Below are 24019 nucleotides of genomic sequence, written 5' to 3' on the forward strand. Positions count from 1 at the left end.
TCTTTTTCCCATATCAGAAGATCAAACCTTTTTGCTAGTTTGATATCTACTTATTAGGAATTTAAGCACAACTGAAATATTCTTCTTGATTGGTGCCAACGATTTGCTTTATTTAACCCCCTACAGATATATCTGTATTTAAAGATGGAAATCTTGAATTTTGGGGAAGCCACTCCTTCTCTCCACAATAATTTTTGTTGTTTTTTCTTTTGTTTTGTTTTCTGGTGGCAGGACCTAATATAGCTTAGGTTGGGCTTGAACTCACAACTCCATAGTTGCTGGCCTTGCACTTCTGATCCTCCTGCGTCCACCTCAAGACTACTAGGATTACCATGTGCAAAAATTTTGTTTCAAGGGTGGATTATCAAGAATCATGTCCTGGTAGGCTCTTAAAACACTCACACAGGGAGTTTTTCCAGAATGTCCCCAATATTTTTCTCTTAATATATCTATTGTCATTGCATGTTTGTGATATGTGTGTAAGTGTATGTGCTACGGTACATGTGTAGAGCTCAGATGAAAATTTCATGGAGTCATTCCCCTCCTGCTTCTTTTACATGGGTTATGGAAATTGAACTCAGATCATCAGACATAATAGGATGGCAAACGCACTTACCCTATGAGAAACGGCCAAGACCTTGTCTTTACTTTTAAATGGCTTACATGTTTTCTGACACTATTCAGCATCCTTTACTTACTTACTCAGGTGTTGGTGTATTTCACTCATCTAACATTTCCTGTGTACATACCGTCTACCAAACACTATCCTAGTGGCTGAGAATGTACAAGTATGGCTAGTGTTTTCAAGATGGGACTGGTAGGAGACAGGATACCAAACTATAGAGATGTCATTAACTGTCTTTTAGCATTTTAATTTTGTTGAGGTGTAATCCATAGATAATACAACGATCTCATTTTAAATGTTTAAAACTGACGAACTTTAATAAACTTCTCCAGCTGTGCAAACTCAATTATAATCATGGCACAGGCTACTTCTGTCATCTCAGACAGCCCTGGCATCCTTTGCTTTGCCTTCTGTCTATAGTATTCTGTAGACATGGATTCACATGGCATACAGTCTTCCATGTCTGGCCTCTCTGCTCAGTATAATGTTTCTGAAATTCATCCATGTTTCATTTCAGTAGTTGATTCCATTTAACTCCTGAGTAGTACTTCACTGTAAGGCTAGCACACAGTTTGTTTATCCACATACAAACTGTGGATAGACACTTGGATTGTCTTTAGGCTCAGACTATAATGAATCAAGCTGCTGTGAATTTTTTAAATCAGTCTTTATGTAGACATATGTTTCACTTCACTTAGGAATAAATACTTAGGAGTGAAAATACTGCATTATGATAAATGCAAATTTAACTTGACAAAAATGACTTCAAAGTGACTGTGCCATTTTGCGTTCTTACAAGTGCTTTGTGAAAGTTCTAGTTGCTCCAAATTTTTAAAGTAGTCAATCATTTAAATTTCAAACACTTTAGCAAACTGTAGTGTTGTGTAATTTAATTGCAATGCTCATTCCCCCAGTGACTGGTAAAGACAACCATTTCTTCAGGAGTTTAATAGCTGTTCAGACCCCTTTACTGAAACCTTTGGCTTCTGCCAATCTTTGAAACTTGTTTTCTTTCTTCATACTGAATTATGGTTTTGATATATTCTCAGTTCCAAGTTCTCTGTCGTGTCATGCAATAAAAATTATTTATCTTAATGTGAAATTGGCTTTCAATGTATTTTAAAACAAAGGTTTCTTGGTTCTTGTAATTTATAATACTTTTTTCTTTAAGATTCATTTGGTAATATTCTATAACATCATTGACTACCTCTAAATTAGGGAGTTTTGCTTTATTTTTTCATAAATTTTATAGTTACTTATTTCGAGGTCTGTTCAAATGAACTTATATACATGGTGTGAGCTAGGAAAGTTTCAATTTTGAAACTGGATATCTGGGGCTGGTGAGGCAGCTTGCCCACTGGAGTCCTTGCTGCGTAACTGTGAGAGTCTGGGTTTGAGTCTCAGCACCCACAGAAACAGGTGCACATAACAGTTTATGTCTGTAATTCCAGCATTGTGCAGGGGTGGTGGTGGTCGGGAACAAGGTAGAGAAAGAGAAAAAGGAAAATCCCTGGACTTCACTGGCCAGACAGTCTTGCCAAACCATGAGCTTCAGGATCCGTGAAGAACCGTGTTCAAAATTAAGGTAGAGAGTGGTAGAGAAAGACCTCTGACGCCTGCCTGCCTCAGGTGTGCACACACATGAACATAGACATGCAGCCCTTCCCTCCTCACAAATGGACATTTAGCGCTTCTATGATGTTTTCTAGAAACCATTTTCTCATTCATTAACTTGACAACTTTGCAAATAATTAACTCTGAATATTCATAATGTGACAATTCTTACTCTTCTCCATTCATCTGTGACTGTGTAACATCATTAATCACATGGTGCTTTGATTGCTGTAGTTTTAGAGTAGACTTTTGACTAGTAAGACCTTCGTGATTTCCAAAACTAATACTCCTGAACTTTGAGTTTTAAAGACCTGTAAATTAGTCCAGGGTGAAAATCTTGAATCCTCCAATTCATGAACATAGTATATATCTCTTTGAAATTACCTTGTGTACACCTTCTTTCAGTATGTTTTTTTACATTCAATTAAACTTATCTATAATGTCTTCTCTTTTATTCTAACAAGTATTTTCTCTTGCCTTCCATGGATAGACTTTCACTGTAGTAGTGAAGACATAACTGGTTGGGAAAAAAGCATAAAATCCTCGAGATTTAACTGGTTTTTGGATTATGAAATCACATAACAGGGAGAGATGCCCCAAATCTTTCCTGAGCACTTCGATGGGTTGGTATCCAATTACCTTTTAACCCAGGTATCAGTTAATCCACTCAAAAAAGTATGAGACATATAAATAATTTTGAACACAGTTATTAACCATTGTTTCCATCACTTTTCTATTTTGATCTTCCTTTTTCTTTTCCTTGCATAGGTAATAATCTTTAGAATGTTCTCCTTTCTCAGTATAAACACTTAAAGTTATAAATTTCACCAAAACCACATTGCCTTGCTAAGAAGCATGCTGTGTTTTCATCAGCTTTAAAATATTTTTAGTATTTCAGTGACAAAAGCATCACAAAACTGTATAATTATACATCATATAATTAACAATACATTTTATTATATATTGTTAAAATTCCAGATATCCTTATGTCCTGTCTTTGTTGCTTTCTTCTTTAACTCACTTGTGGAATGGAGATACCTATAGTGTTTTAATAATTCTAAATCTATTGCAACTTGTTTGTAGCCCAACTGTTTACTGTAATAAGAGCTCAGTTTGCACTCGAGAGTGATCTATAGGTTCAGGATTTAGTTGGTATGATCCCTACAGTCAAATGGGTCAGAGTGATTGATAATTTATTTCAGATTGTCTACACACTAACTGATTTTTTTTCCTGTCTCTTAGATGTAAGGATTGCTGATATAGTGTTGAAATAGTCAATAATATTTAGGTTTAAAAGAATTCTTGTGTTCTTTAGTTTTTTTTTTTTTTAAATGTTTTCTTCATTAACATAGAGGTTTAGAATTTTTTATCTTGTTGACTCTTTTATCATTACGAAATGATAATATATTTCCTTAAAAGGGAGTAAATTTATGAATCATTTTTAAAAAGAGATTATCGTTGATATAAACATTCTACAGTGTTTATACGAATGACTTCTTTAAAAAATATTATCCTTTACTCTGTTTTACAAATGAGGAAGTGGAGACACAGAGGTAAAGACATTAACCTACACAGCTGGTAACTACTTCTGTGGGTATTGAAATGGCCACCTACGTGCTGAGCCACACTTTGATTCACAGCACCATCTTGCTTTTCAGGATTACTCTCGTTGTTTTTTTTTTTAATTAATAATTATTTTTTTTATTAATTTTACCTTCTTCCCCTTTCTTTATTCAAAACCTCCCATATACTCTTTTTTTGTGCTCCTTTTCAAATTCATTCGCTCTTTACAAATTCATGCTCAATTAATTTTAGTTAAAATTAGTTGCCACTGAAAACATATATACATATATTACATACATACATCTGTGTCTCTAACTCCTTATTTGTAAGATAAAGTAAATGATCATGTTTTTTAATGAAATCATTAGTATGAACAATACACACACACACACATATATTATATATATGAAAGTTGGTATTGGATAATGATTTGTATGCTCTTCCCTGGGGAAGACTATTTCTGCCATTCTCAGCCTTCCTTAGTTGTCTGTAACTCTTTCTTATGAGCTTTCCCTTCTCCACAGTAGCACATCTGTTGGTGTGGTTGTTCAGCTCACATATAGGCAGTCATGTTGGTAAGAGTTAGCTTCTGACTCCATCTAACAGATGTCTTCCCATTCTACTCTTCACAGTCTTCACTATCCACTCTTCCAAAATTACCCGTGAGCCTTAGGATCTACAATACAGGAGTTGTATTGTAGATGTATTAGTTGAGACTGGCCTCCAAAACTCTGCATGCTGATTGGCTGTAATTTTTAAATGATCTTTGTCTATTTATAGAGAAATTTCTTTGGTAGGATGTAGGTGCCAGGGTGGGGGGAAGAGTTGCAAGAGGACATCAAACAGCTTTGGAACTCATGGAAGGTAGCCAACCAGTTAGCACAACCACGATGAGTATGTCTTGATGAGGCAGAGACCTGAGGACTACCTGTCATGAGGACTTCATGCTGTTATGGATTTTTGTTCTGTTTGTTGACCTCTCGGTCACCACACCCCTCATAATCTATGAGTTGTATGAAAACTCTCGGTGGGGGTTGAACCCCTCACTGGGCAGGGTCATTGGCACTTACAATATTAGTGATTGATCTTTTCCAAACATTGCTGCTGGAGCAGATGAATGATTCAACCACCACCATTAGAAAGAACATGGAGATTGTTAGTAACCACCATTACCCTTAGAAAAAAAGTCTGGAGATGTAGATTGTTCATAAAGCTGGGTTAAGATGTTTTTCATAGTGGTTTTAATGTAGAACATCTGGGGAACAATTTAAAGTTGAGAAAGGCACTCTCTTGATAGTTGAGTGAGGAAGCCATCTGAGGTCAGGAAACAAGAACAATGGCAGTCTATTGCTCACTGACATGCTTGTCTTGCTGAAGTCGGGTTGGTGATGCAAGATGATGATTAATGTCTTCTATTCGTTTTGCCCCTGACTTAATGATATTATTTAAAAAAAATGTTGGCGAGAAGGTGTTCACTCTGAGGATTTAAAGTAGAAATGGCTGTTTGCTTTTTATATATAAGAGTTTGGATTTGTGATTCTCTTAAGATTTTTTTATAAGATCACCCTTTGAGATGAATAACAAAGTGCTTTGATCCTTTCTTTGTCACCACAAATTACAGCTTGCCAGTAAGAGAACTGTTTAAGAAAAACACCATGCTTGCTTATACTTTGTTAATCTGTAACAAGTTCCTTAGACATGAATGTATATGGGTCCTTGGGAATAATCTGTTTTCACCTGTAGTATGGAAAGTGTTTAATCATGTCTGGGTGTTGGGAACATGCTGTTTGTTTGTTTTTTTTTAACTTATACTCATTGTAATCATTCACTTAATGAAAAATACAATGTAACCACATTGTAATTTTTATACTGCTTGAAAGATTTTGCTGGAAGTTGTGGGAAGAAAAAAATTAAGTTGTTAGAGCCTTGCTTCATCCACTAAGTATTTGTGAGAGTGTGTCTGCTTTACATTTGTTGCTGATTCCACAGTCCCTTCTTGGATTGCTGAGCACAGTGCTGGAGCTGGTCTCTGGCCGAAGGAGGTCTCTGAGGACTATGTGGAGGCATAAGGAAAAATATTTATAATGTCATCAGGGACTATTCTAGTTTAGTAAAGTGGTTGCTGGTTGTAGGTTCTCCTCACAAGATCCATTCACTAGCCCTGGGTGGTTAGTTAGGTTTCCGGGACAAGGCACAGTTTGCTCCTTGAGAGGATCTTAACTGCCATTAGAGAGCTGTTGGTTAAGACCCACAGTATGTGTGCCAGAGTATGTGTGATAATCTCTTAAGGATTATACACCATTTCATGGAATGTTTGTACAATTGTGTTCATCAAAATAATTTTTAAAGAATCTACATATTTAAAAAGAGTTTATTCAATGTTTTAGTATATTTAGTTATATTATTATGCCCTATGTTTGATATTTCTTTTATCATATTGTGAGATTTAGACAAATCACAATGCATTTTTTTCTTGTAAATCCTTAAGAGATTATCATACCACACTCATTGTTGATGTGGTTTAAAGGTGTTTCATGTGGACAGTACTCTTGGTTGCCTCCTTCCCTTGGAAGAATATATGGTGCCTTCTTGTACCATAAAAGCTAGTCCTCAGATGTGTTTTTTGGTCAGTTACATCACAGAGACCCTTAGTCTCAGCATCTAAAGTTCATGGTGTCTACAGTCATAGAGATTTATCTTCCACATCTGGAAGGAAACCGTGGCAATAGCAGTAGAAAATAATCTTTTAGGAGTCTTGCAGACAGTCTTGACCAAAAACATGAAAGACGGCTTCTCATAGCTGTTGTTAGGCTTTTTGTTAGATAGTCTTTGGATCTTGGAGGAAGTACTGTTAGCCCAGATGGGAAATTTTCATTTATACTGATTATGTATATTCATAGACTAACGGTTTTGCAGCCCTGGTTCTCCGAATTCACACTGTAGAGCAGGTTGTCCTCATACTCAGAGATCTGTCTGCCTCTGTCTTCTGAGTGCTAGGATTAAAGGCACGCACCACCAACACCTGGACAGACTACTAGTTTGTTTGTTTGTTTTTTTCATTTTTAATTTATTTTTAAATATTTTGCAATTTACTCATTTTATATCTCTGTTGTAGCCCCCTCCCTCATCTCCTCCCTGTCTCTCCCTCCCTCTTGTCCCCATCTCCTTCCCCTAGTCCACTGAAAGGGAGGTTCTCCTCCCAGGCCATCTGCCCATAGCTTATCAAGTCTCATCAGGGCAGCCTGGACCCTCTTTGGTGCAGCCTTGGCAGACTACTAGCTCTTTAATATGCGCTGCTTTATAATTTTAGCTTTCTGTATAAGCGTCTGTGTAATTCAGGCAGTTTTTGTACACAGCATGTGATTGGGTCTTGCAGTGGCAATCTATGTTCTTCACTTACAGTGTTTATATTATTCATATTTAGTCAAATTTTTGGCATTTTTGAGCTTAGATATATCCCCTTGAAATTTTTTTTTTACTTTCTGTCATTTTTCTTTTTTTTTTTCTTTTTTTTAATTTTTTTTTATCAGTTACATTTTATTAACTCTGTATCCCAGCCATGTCCCGATCCCTCATTCCCTCCCAGTCCCTCCCTCCCTCCCTCATCTCCACCGTGCCCCTTTCCAAGTCCACTGATAGGGGGGACCTCCTCCCCATTCATCTGATCCTTGTATCAGCACACCTTTGCCATTTTGTTGTTCTCCTTTCATTCTTTTAAATGAATGCAGAATCTTTTTCCAAGCTCTATTTTATCTTCACCATTGGTCTATATCCTTTCCATGTCACAACATCACTCCAATGTTGGCCAAATAGTCTTTTTCTCTTCTTTTTACTTTGTAGGTTATGTGAGAACTAGGGCACCTCTTGTTTCTTTAAATAACAAAGTCGCTTAGCTTGTAGAACTTGCAGAACAGAAATACAGCACAGACACAGGCTATAGGCCACCATTGACCAAGCAGTGGTGGAAATATTCTAGCAATGACATCTTATGAGATAGTCACATTTTACATCTAGTGAGAGGGACTCACCACAGCATAATATTATGTTCTTCTGCCACTCTTGGCGTTAGTATTGTCACACATTTCCGTCTGCACAGAAATGCCAGTCTGTTGTAATATTATTTTTAAGCCACTAATTGTCTTTTAAATGAAATTTAAAGGCAAGAATGGTGCTTTCATATTCACGCAAATATGTATCTCTTGAGGTGCTTTTCTGTAGGTCTGTATCCAGCCTTCATTTTCGTTCAGCTTGACTACTTTTTAAACATTTAGTATTTCTAAAAATCTTTCTTCTTGTGCTAGTCTGTTGGGTGTGAATTCTCTTAGCTTCTTGCTCATCTTTGCAGTGTTCATTTAACCTACAAAAATTCAACCTAGAATTGTCTCTTGATATTTTGGCATGTTAAATACGGCACTTTATTGGCTTTGGCTGTGCTCTTGATGAGATGTTTGCAGCCAGTTTTGTGTTTGTAGAATATGAGTCATGTCCTTGGTCCTTTAAAGTTTTTCTTCTACAGTTGGTTTATCACAATTTGATTATGGCGTCCCTTGCTGTGGCTTTCTTACAATCTCTATGGTAATATATTTCATCAAATTTTAGTATTTTTGGTTATTATTTTTTTCACGAATCTTATATTTTTCTTTCATTATATTCCTTCCTTTCTTTGACAGGAAATATATACATCATACTTTAAGCCACTTAAAATCACCTTACATGTGATGTAAGTTCAAATACTTTTTGAGGTCTGGTTTGAATATATTTTTATGTTAATGCATTTAGTTTACTGATTTTGGTTCTTCTTGAGGTACTAATAAGCCTGTTAATTTGCTATTTCAAATGTTTTGTTCGGTCCTAGAAATTATTATTTTTTAATTCTATTTAATACCACATTCGTTAAGTTTACATTTTCCTCTAAATCTTAAAGCATGCTTGCTAATCTTGTTATCTCTGCTCTGATTTTCTTTTGGCTATGATTAGATTTTCATCACCTTTTTAATGAAGTCATATTTCTACAGAGAGCTAAAGAACAAGCCTTTCCCTCTTTCCTTTCCACTAGGCACTGGAAAGCTTCTCTTTCTGCTGTCCAGCGGCTGAAAACGTCTGCACCCCACATTTTCTCTAGTGTTTTAATCATCTGGTTGTTTGTGCTAGAACTCAAGTCCCCAATCATTCACTACTTTCTAGATGAAAAATGGAGCTCATTTTCCTGTGTAGTGAAGAATCTTATGGCAATCTCTCTAAAGAACGAAGGCAAAAAATAATTCATAGGAAACACACCAAGAAATAGAAAATTTGAAGGGATTCAACCACAAGCCAACAATCAATTTACTAATATTAATCCATGCTTGGATGGCTATGCTTGCCAGGTAAGGACCACTCTGGGAGTGTGTTTTCTGAATATGTTTGATTAGGTTTATAAAGGTGCAATGGAGGTACAAAACAATAGTATATGTATTTGGGGATGAAGAATAATATTATTTATAAATGGGCAAAAGATTTTTTGAGCAAAATCTAGAGAGGGATTTAAAAAATGCAAAGAATTAAATGAGACAGTCCCAGAAGCGTATGTGGAAGAAATGTATGACTGCAACATGAAATAGGTTGACCTGTAGGCTTGTAGCACACACAGGAAGACCCCCGACTATACCTGTAGTAAGTTTAAATAGAATGCAGAAGCCCCTCCCCCCAAAGCTTTAAGAGGAGAAGTTATATATTTCAGTAGGTTGAAAGCAAATGCTTTGCTGTTAGTGTGAGAAATTCATTAGCAAGAATCATGACTGGACATAAACAATGCTTTTTAATTAAAGAAAGCAAACCCTGACTAAGGTCGGTCGTAAAGTTAATTTTTCTTTAATAGTGGAATAGACTACAGGATGTCATCGTGCATATTTCTAGAGTAGTTTTTATAACTTTTATTTTGCAAACTTACATTTGATTTTAATTGTATGTCTATATAGTAAGTCATTTATATTTCTTAACAATGTTAGAAAAGTGTTTTAAAGCCATCATATTCGCAGAGTACTAAAATTTTCCAGTTGAAAGATTATAAAATTTAGTCAAAACATCTAAAGTGAAAGAATGGAGAGGATAATGATAGTGATGATGATAGTAGAAGCTATTGCGTTGAGAGCTTATTGAGTTTTGTGGCTGGAGAATAGCAATGGTAATTTTGCTGCTTCAAAAAAACATTTATGTTGTGGTGCTGGGGATTGAACTAAAGGACTTGTACACTCTGGACACATGCTCTACCATTTAGTTACATCCCAACAGAATGGAAGCTTTGAATTTTTCCCATATAGTAGAGTGTTCAAAGAAGATTATTAAAATGATGTATGAAGAAAAATAAGTTTCTGCAAGTCATACCTTGTCAGACGAACAACAAAAATATAGAAGGAGCAGTTAGCTAAGAATCTAAAACATTTCTACCCCTAAACATTAACAACAAATCTCTCCTACAGGGACTCTCATTTGGAGATGGAAAATCATATGAAGTAGAGTTTAAGAGAAGAGCAATCCAGCAGTGCAAATAACAAGTTGGGGAAGAAACTAAATGAAGCCAGACATTTTCCTCTCAATACATTATTTCTTTTTTTTTTCTTAAAGAAAAAAGTATTTGAGGGTGAAGTAAAGCCCATTGGATGATTTTGACAAAATATAGAAATATAGAAGATCGACAGAACTGTACATTACATGTAATGCACGAGACCTTAAGCCCTTGATGACATTTATCTTCACTTGTGAGAAGAGATTTAATAAAGTAATTTATTAGGTCCCTTCTCACTCATAAAAGGAAATGTCGTAAAAGACATATTCCTTCTTATATTCTCCATATATTGAGTATTAATCCTTATATTACTGACACAGTGTGGTGTGCTAAATTTTCCATGGTTCTGTTTTAGAGCAAAACAAATGTAGATGCTGGGAAAATCTTAAATTTGGGGGGCAGAAAAATTTTAAGATTGATGGATGCTCTCAAATTTCCCAATTTAGACTGCATATTAATTTTCAGAAAAGAACTGACCTTGGAAAATGAGCTGAACATCATTTCAGCTGTTGAAATTATGACACCAAATAAGATATCCACTCAGTGACAGAGATAACATTTTACAGGCAAGGAGTCTGCTTCTGATCTCTTCTCTCCCAGCGAGTAGAAAGATGGCCAATGGTGTGGTGTAAACCTCTCTTCTCTCTGAAAAGCAAGTAGATTGTTAGTTTACTGTGTGTAAGATTGGAGAGCCATCATCCGATAGAACACCATACATAGATGGCAAGCATTCATGGTTCTCATTTCTATGTTATAAGTAAAAGACAACAAATGCTCTATAGATATACAAAGTTTAGCCCCAAGATAAATACGAAGCTAAAGGATTTAAGGATCTGCTAATTCCACCACACTTTATTTTAGTCAATGATAATGATACCAAGTAAAATTTAAACACGACATTTGGCCCATTTTAGTTAGGTGTTTTTGCTGCACCTCAAATATTCACCTTTGCCTTTCATGCTCATCTGCACAAGAGAATGGAACTGTCATATTCAATAAAATTTCAGGTACATCTTCTGTTGTTTGAGACCTGAGCAAAGTGATGTACTACAGAGCAAATATGAACTGATTTCAGAAATTGACACAAATTCTTACAATTGACACAAAGTGACAGTTCTCTTCAAAGGGAAACTGCTGATAGTGGGTTGGATTTTCTTCCTTAAAGCAGAAGGCAGATTTCCTTTCAGCAGCCTGGGTAAAAGGGGAGGGTTTCCAGGAAAGAAGAGAGAGGATGCAGTTTCATCAACCATCACAGTAATGGATCTATGTAAACCGCAGCTTTCTTTTTGTTGTTGTTTCATGTTTTTTTTTTAATTTTTTGTTAATTACACTTTATTTACTTTGTATCCCCCTGTAGTTCCCTCCCTCCTCCACACATGCCCCTTCCCAAGTCCACTGATAGGGGAGGTCTTCTTTTCCTTCCTTCTGATCCTAGTCTGTTAGTTCTCATCAGGAGCGGCTGCATTGTCTTCCTCTGTGGCCTGGTAAGGCTGCTCCCCCCTCAGGGGGAGGTGATCAAAGAGCAGGCCAATCAGTTCCTGTCAGAGACAGTCCCTGTTCCCATTACTATGGAACCCACTTGGAGACTGAACTGTCATGGGCTACATCCGTGCAGGGGTTCTAGGTTATCTCCATGAATGCTACTTAAACCACAGCTTTCTTGATCAAAGTTCTAAACAGACACTTTCTTTTTTCCTCGGAAAAAGATGAGGACACATCTTGCATGTGCAGATAGAGTCTGAAGGTCTGATGCAGTTAAGCCTTGCTAAGCAGGAAACTTGCAAGAATGAAGGTCCTACTTTTCTTGGGAGTGTGTGCTTTCACCTCTGCGACATGAAGACTTGTGTTTGATAGAAGTCACAGGGCAGTTAGCAGGAGCAATAAGGCCAGCTTCCTGCTCTCCAGTATGAGGTGGGATATATGTTTGTAAAATAATCAAGGGTAATGTATAATGGTTTAATGAGCACCAAGACTAGAGTGAGCACAGTGCCCCATATGGAATAAGTTTTAATTCAAATCTTAATATTTGATCCTTTTACAGTTGTTCTAGCAAATGTTGCTGAGGATTCAAATGTGAGCTGAGACAAAGGCAATACGGGACAGTAGGTAGGAAACAGTCTCTTTTTAGGGGAACTCTGAAATTGCGATAGTTTGGCCTCCTCCACTGGTGACACCAGAGCAGAAGACAGAGTCTTGGAATCCTATAAATAAGTGTGGGCAATCTGTACAGCATCTCCAGTCTTTGGTTTTACCTCACAGCTTCAGAGTCGCTTAGAGCAGCATGCTAGACGAGATGACAAGATATACGCCAAGAGAAATTACTGCCAGCCACAATGACTTTGAGGCGTGAGCCTGTGTTGAAGGGTAGGACTAGCCAGCCTCAGTGATGGACACTGAACACAGGGAGATGGCAAGCCCCGGGGCCCTGAAACTAGGACTGGAATCACATCTAAGTCTCTGGCAGCTCGTTATCCCCACCCGCCAGCCACCCCCCCACCACCACCGTAGCAGAGACAGGAAAAAAATGGGTGGGCAGAGAAATAATTTTCTCTAATACATACTCCAGAGAGTCTGAGTTTCACCTGCAAGACCATAAATTGGCAAGTTTTCAGCATCAGGGGATGTGGGGACTTGAGAGCAAAATGAATTTGAGTTAGGGAAGAATAAAGATCATTTCTTACAGCCTTTAGCTATAAATGTGGTAAACACCACACATGAAGCAGACAGGACAAAAGACAAAATGAAAAACTGGGAGATTGCAAAGTGGATGTGGGAAATTGGCAACAATGGTGAGTTGATTTGTATGTTTAAAAAAAACAAAAAACAAAAAACAACAACAAAAAAAACACCTCTTGGAAGTGTCCACAGAACATTCCTGTATCTTCACCAGGTTCTTGAATACAGCTAGTTCAAGAAGATGCAGAACAAGAGACCTCCCACGGCAATTTACAAAGTGTAAAACCTCAAGATGGTTCTCACGTCAATAGCGTAGTGCCTGTGGGGACAGACAGTCTTACCAAATTACAACCATGTGGTAGTTAGCATGGGCCGAGGCTGACATAACAATGAAATTCAGAGCCTGGAAACTAGTGAAGGAATATATACATATATGTTTGTGCATGTAGATATATATCACCTTTTATATATGCTAATGTTGTCCCTTTGAATTAGTGAGAGGGGAAAGACGATTGCACAAAGTGAGGAGACTTCTGGAGAAATGTCGATCATTGCCTGTACCTAAGGTAACTTTCAGAAAAAGACACGTAAATAACTATTTTGCAATGATACTGAGGAAAGTTTGTGGGGTTCTTTTTGATGCAGGATCTTAGGTAGCGCAGGCTGTCCTGGAACTCGCTGTGGAGCGGAAGGTGACTCCTGATCCCCCTGTCTCCATTTCTTGTGTGCTGAGATTACTAATGCACCCCATCCACCAGTTTTCTGCAATGCTGGGCATCTAAGCCAGGGCTTCATCAGTGTTTTGCAAGTAGTCTACTGTCTGAGATACCTCTTCAGCCTCACGTTTCTCTTTTTCAGTGTTGGGGATTGAACTTCAGCCCTCATATATACAAGTTCCTTCTTATGATTGTCTAAGACAGGGTTTTACCTGACCTTAGATTCTGAGTCAGGACATCTTCATGCCACTCTGGCCACGTTTTCCACTGAAGTCCATTCTGGCTATTGCTATGTGAGGTTGAATTCACATATTTCACACTTCACCAAAGGGATTTGAAACTCTCAGCTTTGTCATGTTTACCTTTCTATTTGGGATGGAGAGTTTACGTAAGGTTTCATTGGATAAGCCATGAACTCATGCTGAACTCTAATTACTTACAAATATTTTGTTTTATCCAGACATGAACTGTGGTTTGATCTCTAAATACAATATGCATATATTTTCTAAATAAGAAGCAAGGATAAAAGAATACAGCTAGGATTCTTTACTGTCTGAACTGATGATATTTGTAATATATATAACAGAGATAATGCAATTTGTACTTTTATAGATTTGTAAATATTTTTTTTTTATGTAAGACAATAAAGATTGAGACAGCAAGGACCCACCACCAAGTCAAGAGTGAATGGTTTGGTTGGGGAGGCTGCCCATTTGGAAAAGTGCCAGATGTGCATGCATGAGGACTTGAGTTTGGACTGTCAGCATGCACATAAAAACCAGTTTGCAGCTGTCAGCATCCATGTAAAAGCCAGCCTGGCAGATGTCAGCATCCACGTAAAAACCAGGCTGGCAGCAGCATCCATAATTTCCATGCTGGGGAGTCAGGGACAGAAAGATTCCTGTGCTTTACGGCCAGTCATTGCAGTCACATCATAGACGAGTCTCACATCCAGGGATAGACCTTGCCTCAAAAAACAAGACGGAGAGCTATTGGGAAGAAACTAGTACTCACCTCCGGCTCCCATATGCACACATTCACACATGCACTTCCATATTCAAATGCACATTACATGCACATCTATCACACGTGCACCAAAACCAATTTCTGAAATTAAAATATCTAGTAGGGCTGGAGCAATGGCTCGGTGGTTCAGAGCACGCTGATCTTCCGGAGAATCTGAGTTTGGTTTCCAGCACCTGCCTTTGTCTGTAATTGTCAGTAAGTGAAGCTCCAGAGAATCAGGTGGCTTTGGCCTGCGTGGACAGCTGCACTCGTATGTACATCCTCACACAGCCATACACATACCTAAAAAAATAAATATTCAAATATTTAAAAAGTGAATCGTTATGAACAGATGCATAATCCACACAAGCAATATTGAATTATTAATAGTTATTCTGTTTGAAGGATGGGAAAGTTCATCTTAAATATAGGTAATGCTATTTTGATATGCTTGTAAAAATATTTAAATTGTATGATAAATACATAGACATTGTTGTTAATTATTACTTAGTGTCTACGGATATATTTTCATTTAAACATTTGACTTTATCGTTTCGTCTAATATATTTTTACTATAAATGTGGTGTATAATTTTATTTTGACTTTGCTCATTACCTTGATTTGATTTGCACATTTTATGCGTGTAATATTTCTATAAATACGTTCAAGTTAAACTTCAAAATTTTATTGATTTATAGTAAAACTTTCCACTGAATTTTATTAAAATGTTAATATGCAAATAGTTACATTTCATATGTAGTTTAGTAGACATTTATGTATATTACCTAAAGACTGTTTATTTAAACTTACATGTTCAAAATGTAATTTAATACTTAAGAATATAATTTGATACAAAAATATTGAATATACTTTTTTATGGAAAACATCTCTTGAAAAATTTGTATTGTTTAGCAGAGCACAGTAGGGTAGTGGCACACACCTGTAATCCAGCACTTGGGGAGGCATAGGCAGGAGGATCTCTGTGAGTTCAAGGCCAGTCTGGTCTACAAAGTGAGACCAGGATAGCCAAGGCTACATAGAGAAACCCTGTCGGGTAAAAAACAAAAGTTAAATAAATAAATAAATAAACAAACAAACAAAAACCCCAAAAGGTATTGGGTTTTTTTGTTATTATTATTTTTATTGTTTATTATTATTATTTACATTTTATTAACTCTGTATTCCAGCTGTATCCCACTCTCTTATTGCTGCCTCAGACTCTGTGAGTTCCTATGGGTATCCAGCCTGTTGATTTTGACAGCTTTGCTCTCTTCATATCCTCCAACCCTCTGGCTCTTACAATCTTACTGTCTCTTTTTCCTTGGGTTTCCTGAGCTCTGAGGGAATTGATGGAGACATCCCATTTAGGGCTGAGTTTTCCAAGGTCTGTCACTTTATGCATAGTGTGTGGCCGTGGGTCTCTGTATTTGTTCCCATCTGCTGCAGGAGAACGCTTCTCTGATGATGGCTGAGCAAGGTGCTAATCTATGAGTATAACAGTGTTATTAGAAAAAAATTATTGCTATTTTTGTTTTTGTTTTACTTTAGACTAGTGGTATTTGGTTTTTACCCTAGGTCTTGGGATATCTAGTCAAAGGTTCTTGGTCACCTGAGCAGTGTTGGGTGTGACTGTGGGTCACCCCAGCAATATCAGGTATTCATTCAATTTCATAGTGTAGGACTTAATAAATTAGATACTGGTTTTTACTTTCACAAATTTTGTGCCACCATTGTACTAGCATAACATGAAGGCATGACACCATTGTAGATAAAGGGTTGTGGTTGTGACCTGAAAAGTACCTTCCTCTACCAAAGACACTAGTACATAAGGATTAAGGTTCTATGTAGACACCAGATCAACATCTCCATGTTCAGTATGTTGTATAGGTGTTATCTACAGCAATGGGACCTTGGCATCAGTTTGTAAGAGTAGCCTATAGCCTTAGAAGCAGTTGGGTTGTTTGGGGTTTCCCATGGGACCACCTGGGCCAACATCCCAATTAGATACAACTTAATCCTGGATCTGCAAGCTTCATTTGGTAGCAAGAGATGTCCAGTTAGGTCTATGTCTCCCCTATTACTTGGTGATTTTATTTAGATTGCCTTCCTATATGTATATATTTTAGGAAGCGTCTACTGTATGTTTCCACACTACCCTTCAAATGACCTTTAGTTTTAACTGTATGTTCCCATCCTCCCTCCCTCATTTTCCACTTTTCTCCACTTCTCCACATGATCCCTATGTTTCAGAACCCCTTCCCCCACGAGGCCAAAACTATTTATTCAATTTCCCTTTCCTAGAGCGAGCTATCTGTACTCCCTAGTCTGCTACAACGGATCTCTATGGTTCTATGAATTAAAGCTTGGTTATCATTAACTTAACAGCTAATATCCATATATAAGTGAATAAATTCCATAGTTGTGTTTCTGAGTCTGAGTTTCCTCACTCAGTGCAATTACTTCTAGTTCCTTCCATTTGCTTGCAAGATTTCATGATGTCATTTTTTTTTAATGGATGAGTAACAGTTCATTGCGTAACTATACCATATTTTCTTTACTAATTCTTCTGTAGAGGGACATCTCCGTTGTTTTCAATTTCTGGTTCTTATGAATAGATCAGCAATGAACATAGTTGAACAGCTGTCTCTGTGGTAGGATGAAGCATCCTTTGGGTAGATACCTAAGGGTGGTAGAGCTGGATCTTGAGGGAGGTCAATTCCCATCTTTCTGAGGAACTGCCACACGTATTTCCATAGAGGCAGTACAAGTTTTCAGTCCAACCAGAGATGGTTGAGTGTTCCCTTGACTCAATATCCTTGTCAGCATGAGCTGTCATGTATTTTATTGATCTTGGCCTTTCTAACAGGTATAAGATGAAATCTAAAAAAAGTTTTGATTTGTATTTCCCTGATGAGGAAGGATGCCTAATATTTCTTTAAGTGTTTCTCAGCCATTTCAGTTTTTTCCGTTTAAAATTTTTACTTGGACTATTTGGTGTTTTAATAACTATTTCCTTGAGTTCTTTATGTATTTTGGATATTAGTTCTCTCTTGGACATGCAAACATCTTTTCTCATTCTGTACGCTGCCACTTTATCCAAAAGACAGTGTCCTTTGCCATACAGAATCTTTTGAGTTTCATGAAGTCCAATTTATTAATCATAGTGCCTGCAGTATCTGTGTTCTGTTCAGAAAGTTGTCTCCTGTGCCAATGAGGTCAGGCTATTCCCCACTTTCTCTTCTATCAGGTTTTATGTTGAGGTCTTTGAGCCATATGAAAATGAATTTTGTTCAGGGCAGTAAGACAATGGATTCTTCTATATGCAGCCATCCAGTTTGACTAGCACCACTTCTTGAAGATGCTGTCTTTTCCCCAGTGTGTATTTCTGCCTTTATTAAAAATCATATGCCTAGAGGAACATGAATTTTTGTATAGATCTTCACCTCGATTCCATTGATCAGCATGTCTGGTTTGGGGCCAATAACATGCAGTTTTTATTACTAAAGCTCTGTAGTGTAACTTGAGGTTGGGAATCTCCAGCATATGTTTGTTATTTAGGATTATTTTAGCTCTATTGAGTTTTCTGTGTTTCTATATGACATGGAAGATCGAGTTTTAAATTACTGTTAAAAATTGTGTTGGAATTTTGATAGGGATGGCCATGAATCTGTAGATTGGTCGGATGACCATTTTTAGTATGTTAATTCTCCTGATTATGGAAGATCTTTCCATCTTCTCATATATATTCTTCAATTTCTTTTATGTCTTAAAGTTTTTGTCATACTAGTATTTCACTTGCTTGGTGGAGTTACTCTAAGATATTTTATATCTTTTGATGCGATTGTGAAAGGTTCTGTTTGCCTGGATTTCTTCTCAGTCTGTTTGTTATTTGCATATATGAAAACTACTGATTTTCTGCACTAATTTTGTCCTGTTACTTTGCTGAAATCATTTATCACCAGTTCCCTGATGGAATTTTTTAAGGGACACTTATGTATACTATCATATTATCTACAAATAAAGATAGGTTGATTTCTTCCCTTTCTATTTCTATACCCTCAATCTCCTTAGTTGTCTTATTGCTCTACTTAAGACTTCCAACACTATATTGAATAGTTATATAGTGTGGTCAACCTTGTTTTGTTCTTGATTTTGGTGGAATTGCTTTGAGTTTCTCCCCATTTAGGTTGATACTGGTTATGTGATTACTGTAAGTTGCCTTTATTATGCTGAGGTATATAGCTCTTTTATCCCTGATCTCTCCAGGACTTTTATCTTGAACGGTATTGGATTTTGGCAAAGGCCTTTTCTGCATCTCATAAGATGATCTTGTCTTTCAGCCTGTTTATATGGTGGATTACATTTATTGAGTTAGAGATGCTGACCCATCTCCTCATCTCTGGGACAAAGCCTACTTCATCATGGTAGCTGGTCTTGTTCATGTGTTTTTGGATTTGCTTTGCAGGTTTTATTTTATTGAGAAGTTTTGTATCTATGTTCATAAAGGAAATTAGTCTGTAATTCCCTTCCTTTTTAAGGTCTTGTGGTTTGGGTATCTGGGAAGTTGTGGCTCAGTAAAAAGAATTGGAGTATGTTCCTTTTATTTATATTTTGTGGACTACCTTGAGGGGTATTGGCATTAACCCTTTTTTGAATGTGTGGTAGAATTCTGTGATAAAACCACCTGTCTGGGTTTTTTTGATTAGTAGACTTTTAATTTTCTATTTCACTAGTGGTTTTAGGTCTGCTTAAATTGCTTATCTGATCTTGATTTAACTTTGGTAAGTAGTATGTATACAGGAAACTATTCATTTCTTTAAATTTTCCAATTTGGTGGTGTAGGTTTTTAAAGTATGTCCTTATGATTCTCTGGATTTCCTTGGTGTCTATTGTTATGCCCCTGACCCACTTATCTCTAATTTGGTTAATTTGGCTGTTCTGTTTCTGCCTTTCAGTTAAGTTGGATAAAAATTTGTCAATTGTATTGATTTTCTCAAAGAACCAGCTCTTTGTTTCATTGATTTTTCTTTATTTTATTTTATTTTATTTTATTTTATTTTATTTTATTGATTTCAGTCTGAGTTTGATTATTTCTTGCCATCTACTCCTTTGGTGTATGATTTTTTTCTTTTTCTTTCTTATTTTTATTTATTTATTTATTTTGAGCTTTGAGATGTTCTGTTAAGTCACTCTGTTAAGTATTGTTACTATTATGAGATGTCTCTGATTTTATATATCGGTACTTAGTGTTATGAACTTGCCTCTTAAAACCACCCTCATTGTATTCCATAAGTTTAGATACATTGTGTATTTATTTTCATTCAACATGAGAAAATCTTTAATTTCTTTATTTCTGTCTTGACCTATTTTTCATTTGACAGAGAGTTGTTCAGTTTTCATGAATTTATAAGGTTTCAGTTTCTGTTGTTGTTGACATCCAAGTTTAATCCATGATTGCATGGTATGATACAGGGAGTTATTGTAATTTTCTTATATCTGTTGAGACTTGGTTTCTATTCCAGTATGTCGTCAACTTCTGAGAAAGTTCCCTGAGGTGCAGAGAAAAATGTATATTATCTTGTGTTTGGTTGAAGTGTTCTATAAATATCTTTTAGGTCCACTTGATTTATAACTTCAGTCATCACCAACATTTCTGCTTAGCTTTAGCCTGGATGATCTGTTGTGATTGGACATTTTGCTGCTTAGAGTAGTCTGGGCTGGCATCCATGGTCTAATAGAGTCTGCCCAGGTCCTGTTGGCTTGTATAGTCTTCATCGAGAAGCCGGATGTTATTCTAATAAGTCTACTTTTATATGTTATTTGTTTTCTCCCAGACACTCTGAAGCTTTTTAATATTCTTTCTTTGTTATGTTCATTTAGTGTTTTGTTTATTATGTTTGAAGAGACTTTTTATTCTGGACCAATCTATTTGGTGTTCTGTATGCTTCTTGCTCCTTGATATATATTTCCTTTAGGTTAAGATATTTTTTTATAATTTTGTTGAAAATATTTTCTAGACCTTTGAATTGGGATTCTTTTCCTTTTCTATTTTTATTATTCTTAGATTTGGTCTTTTTGTACTATTCTTGTTTTTTTTATGTTTTGTGTTAGGAGTTTTTTAAGTTTAACATTTTCTTTGGCTAAAGTATCCATTTCTTTCATCTTGTCTTCAATGCCTGTAATTTTTTTCATGCCTTGTATTCTGTTGGTACAGCTTGTCTCCACGTTTCCTGTTTGAGTTCCTAAAACTTTCATTTTCATATTTCCCTCAGTTTGGGTTTTTTCTATTGATTCTATATTATATTGATTTCTACTTTCAAGTTATATTGATTTCCTTCCACTTTTTTTTTCTTCTACCACATATTGCTTTAAGGGATTTATTCATTTTCTGTTTAGGGACCTCTATTATATTCTTAAAATATATATTATAATAAAGGCTGTTTTAGGATTGCTGCCTTGCGCTTCAGCTTTGCTGCAATTCTCAGGGCCTACTGTGGTGAGGTTGCTGGGCTCTACTGGAGACAGACATATTTTTCTGCCTATTATTGTGTTTTCACACTGGCATCTAGGCATCTAGGTTTGGCATGACTGTAATTCTGCACATGACTGCACATGTGTGCAGGGGACCTAGGTCCAGATCATGAATGCTCCTCAGTTGATGTCTCAGTCTCCAAAAGCCTCCATGGGACCCGGCTAGTTGTCTCTGTTGTGAGGTCCCTGTCCCCTCCAGGTCCTTCCATCCTTCCCCCAACACTTCCACAGGACCCCCAGAGTTCCACCCTATGCTTGACTACAAGTCTCAGCATCTGTCTCTATCCACTGCTGGCCGGAGCCTCTCAGACTTCAGTCAAGTTAATTGGGAATAGTTCTGCCTCAAGACCAGCTATACCACTCCTAGGCATATACCCAAAAGATGCTCCACCATACAACAAGGACATTTGCTCAACTATGTTCATAGAGGCTTTATTTGTGATAGATAGAAACTGGAAACAATCTAGATGTCCCTCAACCAAAGAGTGAATACAGAAATTGTGGTACATTTATACAATAGAATACCACTCAGCTATTAAAAACAAAGAAATCATGAAATTTGCAGGCAAATGGATGGAACTAGAAAAGATTATCCTAAGGTAACCCAGACCCAGAAAGACTCATATGTACTCACTTATAAATGGATATTAGACCTATAGTACAGGATAATCATACTACAATCCACAGACCCAAAGAAGCTAAATAACAAGGAGGGCTCAAGGGAGGGTGCTGGAATTCCATTTAGAAGGGAAAACAGAATAGACAGCAGAAGTGGATGAAGAGAGGGAACTGGGCTGGAGATGGAATGGGGAGGGATACAAGAGTGAGGATCAGATATGGAGAGAATAGAGGTTGGAGGTGAAAGGGCTGAGAACAAGAACAGAAACTGAGGAGGACATCTCTTTGTCAGTCTGGGGTCCTGTGACAGGTAGGCTCCTGGGAAGATATGGCTGTGACTCTAGCTAAGACACCTACGGGGCGGGAGAGGCATGAAGGTTGAACTACCTCCTAGCCCGGCAGGAATAATGGAAGGAAGGGAACAACAATCCACTGATGAAACCTGTGATCCAAAAGTTACCCTGCCTCCAGAAAGACCAGGGATAATGAGAGAACAAAGACTGACAGAAAGTCCAAACCATGATAGTATAATGATTGAAGATATTAAAAAACAAGCAAGCAAACACACACACACACTCACACACACACTTGGAGAAACTACACCTACCTACTGTTTAATCCTTCATGTAGCAGCTGCTATTGAATAAAATTTATGGGGGCTGTCAAATAAAAATAAAACATGCTACCCATACTGTCTGTTCATGGAATGGTAGGCTTTTTGTATGTATCCAAATGTGTGTGTCCGTGTAGATGGGGAGTTAGTGATGGCAAATGAAGAAAAGGTATGGCGAAGAAACATGGTGAGTGGGAAAGAGGAAGAAAGAGAGAGAGGACACCCAAGTCAGAATGCTATACTTCAGAGGGCATTAAAACAGGTCCCAAACACTAGTAAAGAAGTCAGTAAGCTGTGGTGAATATGGATCGTTTACTCCCTTTGTCGGGAGCTGTGGCGGTCATTGAGAAAAGTCAGCCTAATGCATTTCAGGAGGATAACTTACCTCAATCTCAGAAACAACTTCCTGGCCTTTTTGTTCAATTTTCCCACTCATTTTATTTATTTATTTTTCCTGACTATCAGGCAGACAGCATGTAGGGGGACACAGCACATTTATGCTGCAGTCACATTAAGTATGAATGATTAATACAATGTAAAGGTATAACAAAAGTATATATCACAGTTTTACTTATATTTATCAATATACTTTTTATTTTAAAATATTTTATTCTTCTCTAATGCCACATTTTCATGTATCATCTCTAGTATTCAATTCAGAGAGTAAAGAATTTATATTCATTACTCATCTTCTAAAATAGATGGCTGTATTTATGCATGAACCTGTGTTATCTGCTTCTGGCTTACAATGACATGAGTTGAGCAGTGTAGAGCCAGTGTTGAGCAAGCTTCCATGTTATTGCTCCATTTGGAAATTATTATTACACAATAATATTGATGACATGCAGGCTTAGGATTGAACTAACCACCGATGAACACTTTTTGAACTAAATCATAATACCACAAGAGGTAGACACAAAATTCAGGGCAGTGAGAGGTCATTGTAAAAAAAACAAAACAAAGCTTATATTTTACTAAAAGCATTACATTAATCATTACCTTTGCCATTTTTCAAAATATTGCCATGTGCTTTTTTTTTCTTTTTTCTTTTCAATGCAGTTTATTCAGGAACCTTGAACAATCATCTGACCCTAAGCTTTGATATTTATAGTCAGTTAAATGTCACCTCTATTATATATACATGTATGTATGTAATTATTATATTCATGTTCATAATTAAGCAAATATGTATTAAATATTGAAACATCAAATATATAAATACATAAAATACATTTTTATATATTATGTATTAAAAAAAACAAAACAAAACAAAACAAAATAGTGCTACAACTTGGGTGGCTCCTGATTATGTCTAAGCTCACATTCCCACCTGGATAGTGCATGATGTACTACAACTGTCTTTCAGAAGGAAAGCCTTGATTGTAAGCCATATGGCTGTTGTCTGTGTAATGGGTGAACTCCATCTAGAAAGCATTCTCCTTAGTCCAGTAGGCAAACGCAATGTTTAAAATCCGCCACCAGGCCCTAAATATTATTTAGGATTCATTGAAGGG

Source organism: Meriones unguiculatus, chromosome 8 (genome assembly GCF_030254825.1).
Source record: "Meriones unguiculatus strain TT.TT164.6M chromosome 8, Bangor_MerUng_6.1, whole genome shotgun sequence".
Lineage (NCBI taxonomy): Eukaryota > Metazoa > Chordata > Mammalia > Rodentia > Muridae > Meriones > Meriones unguiculatus.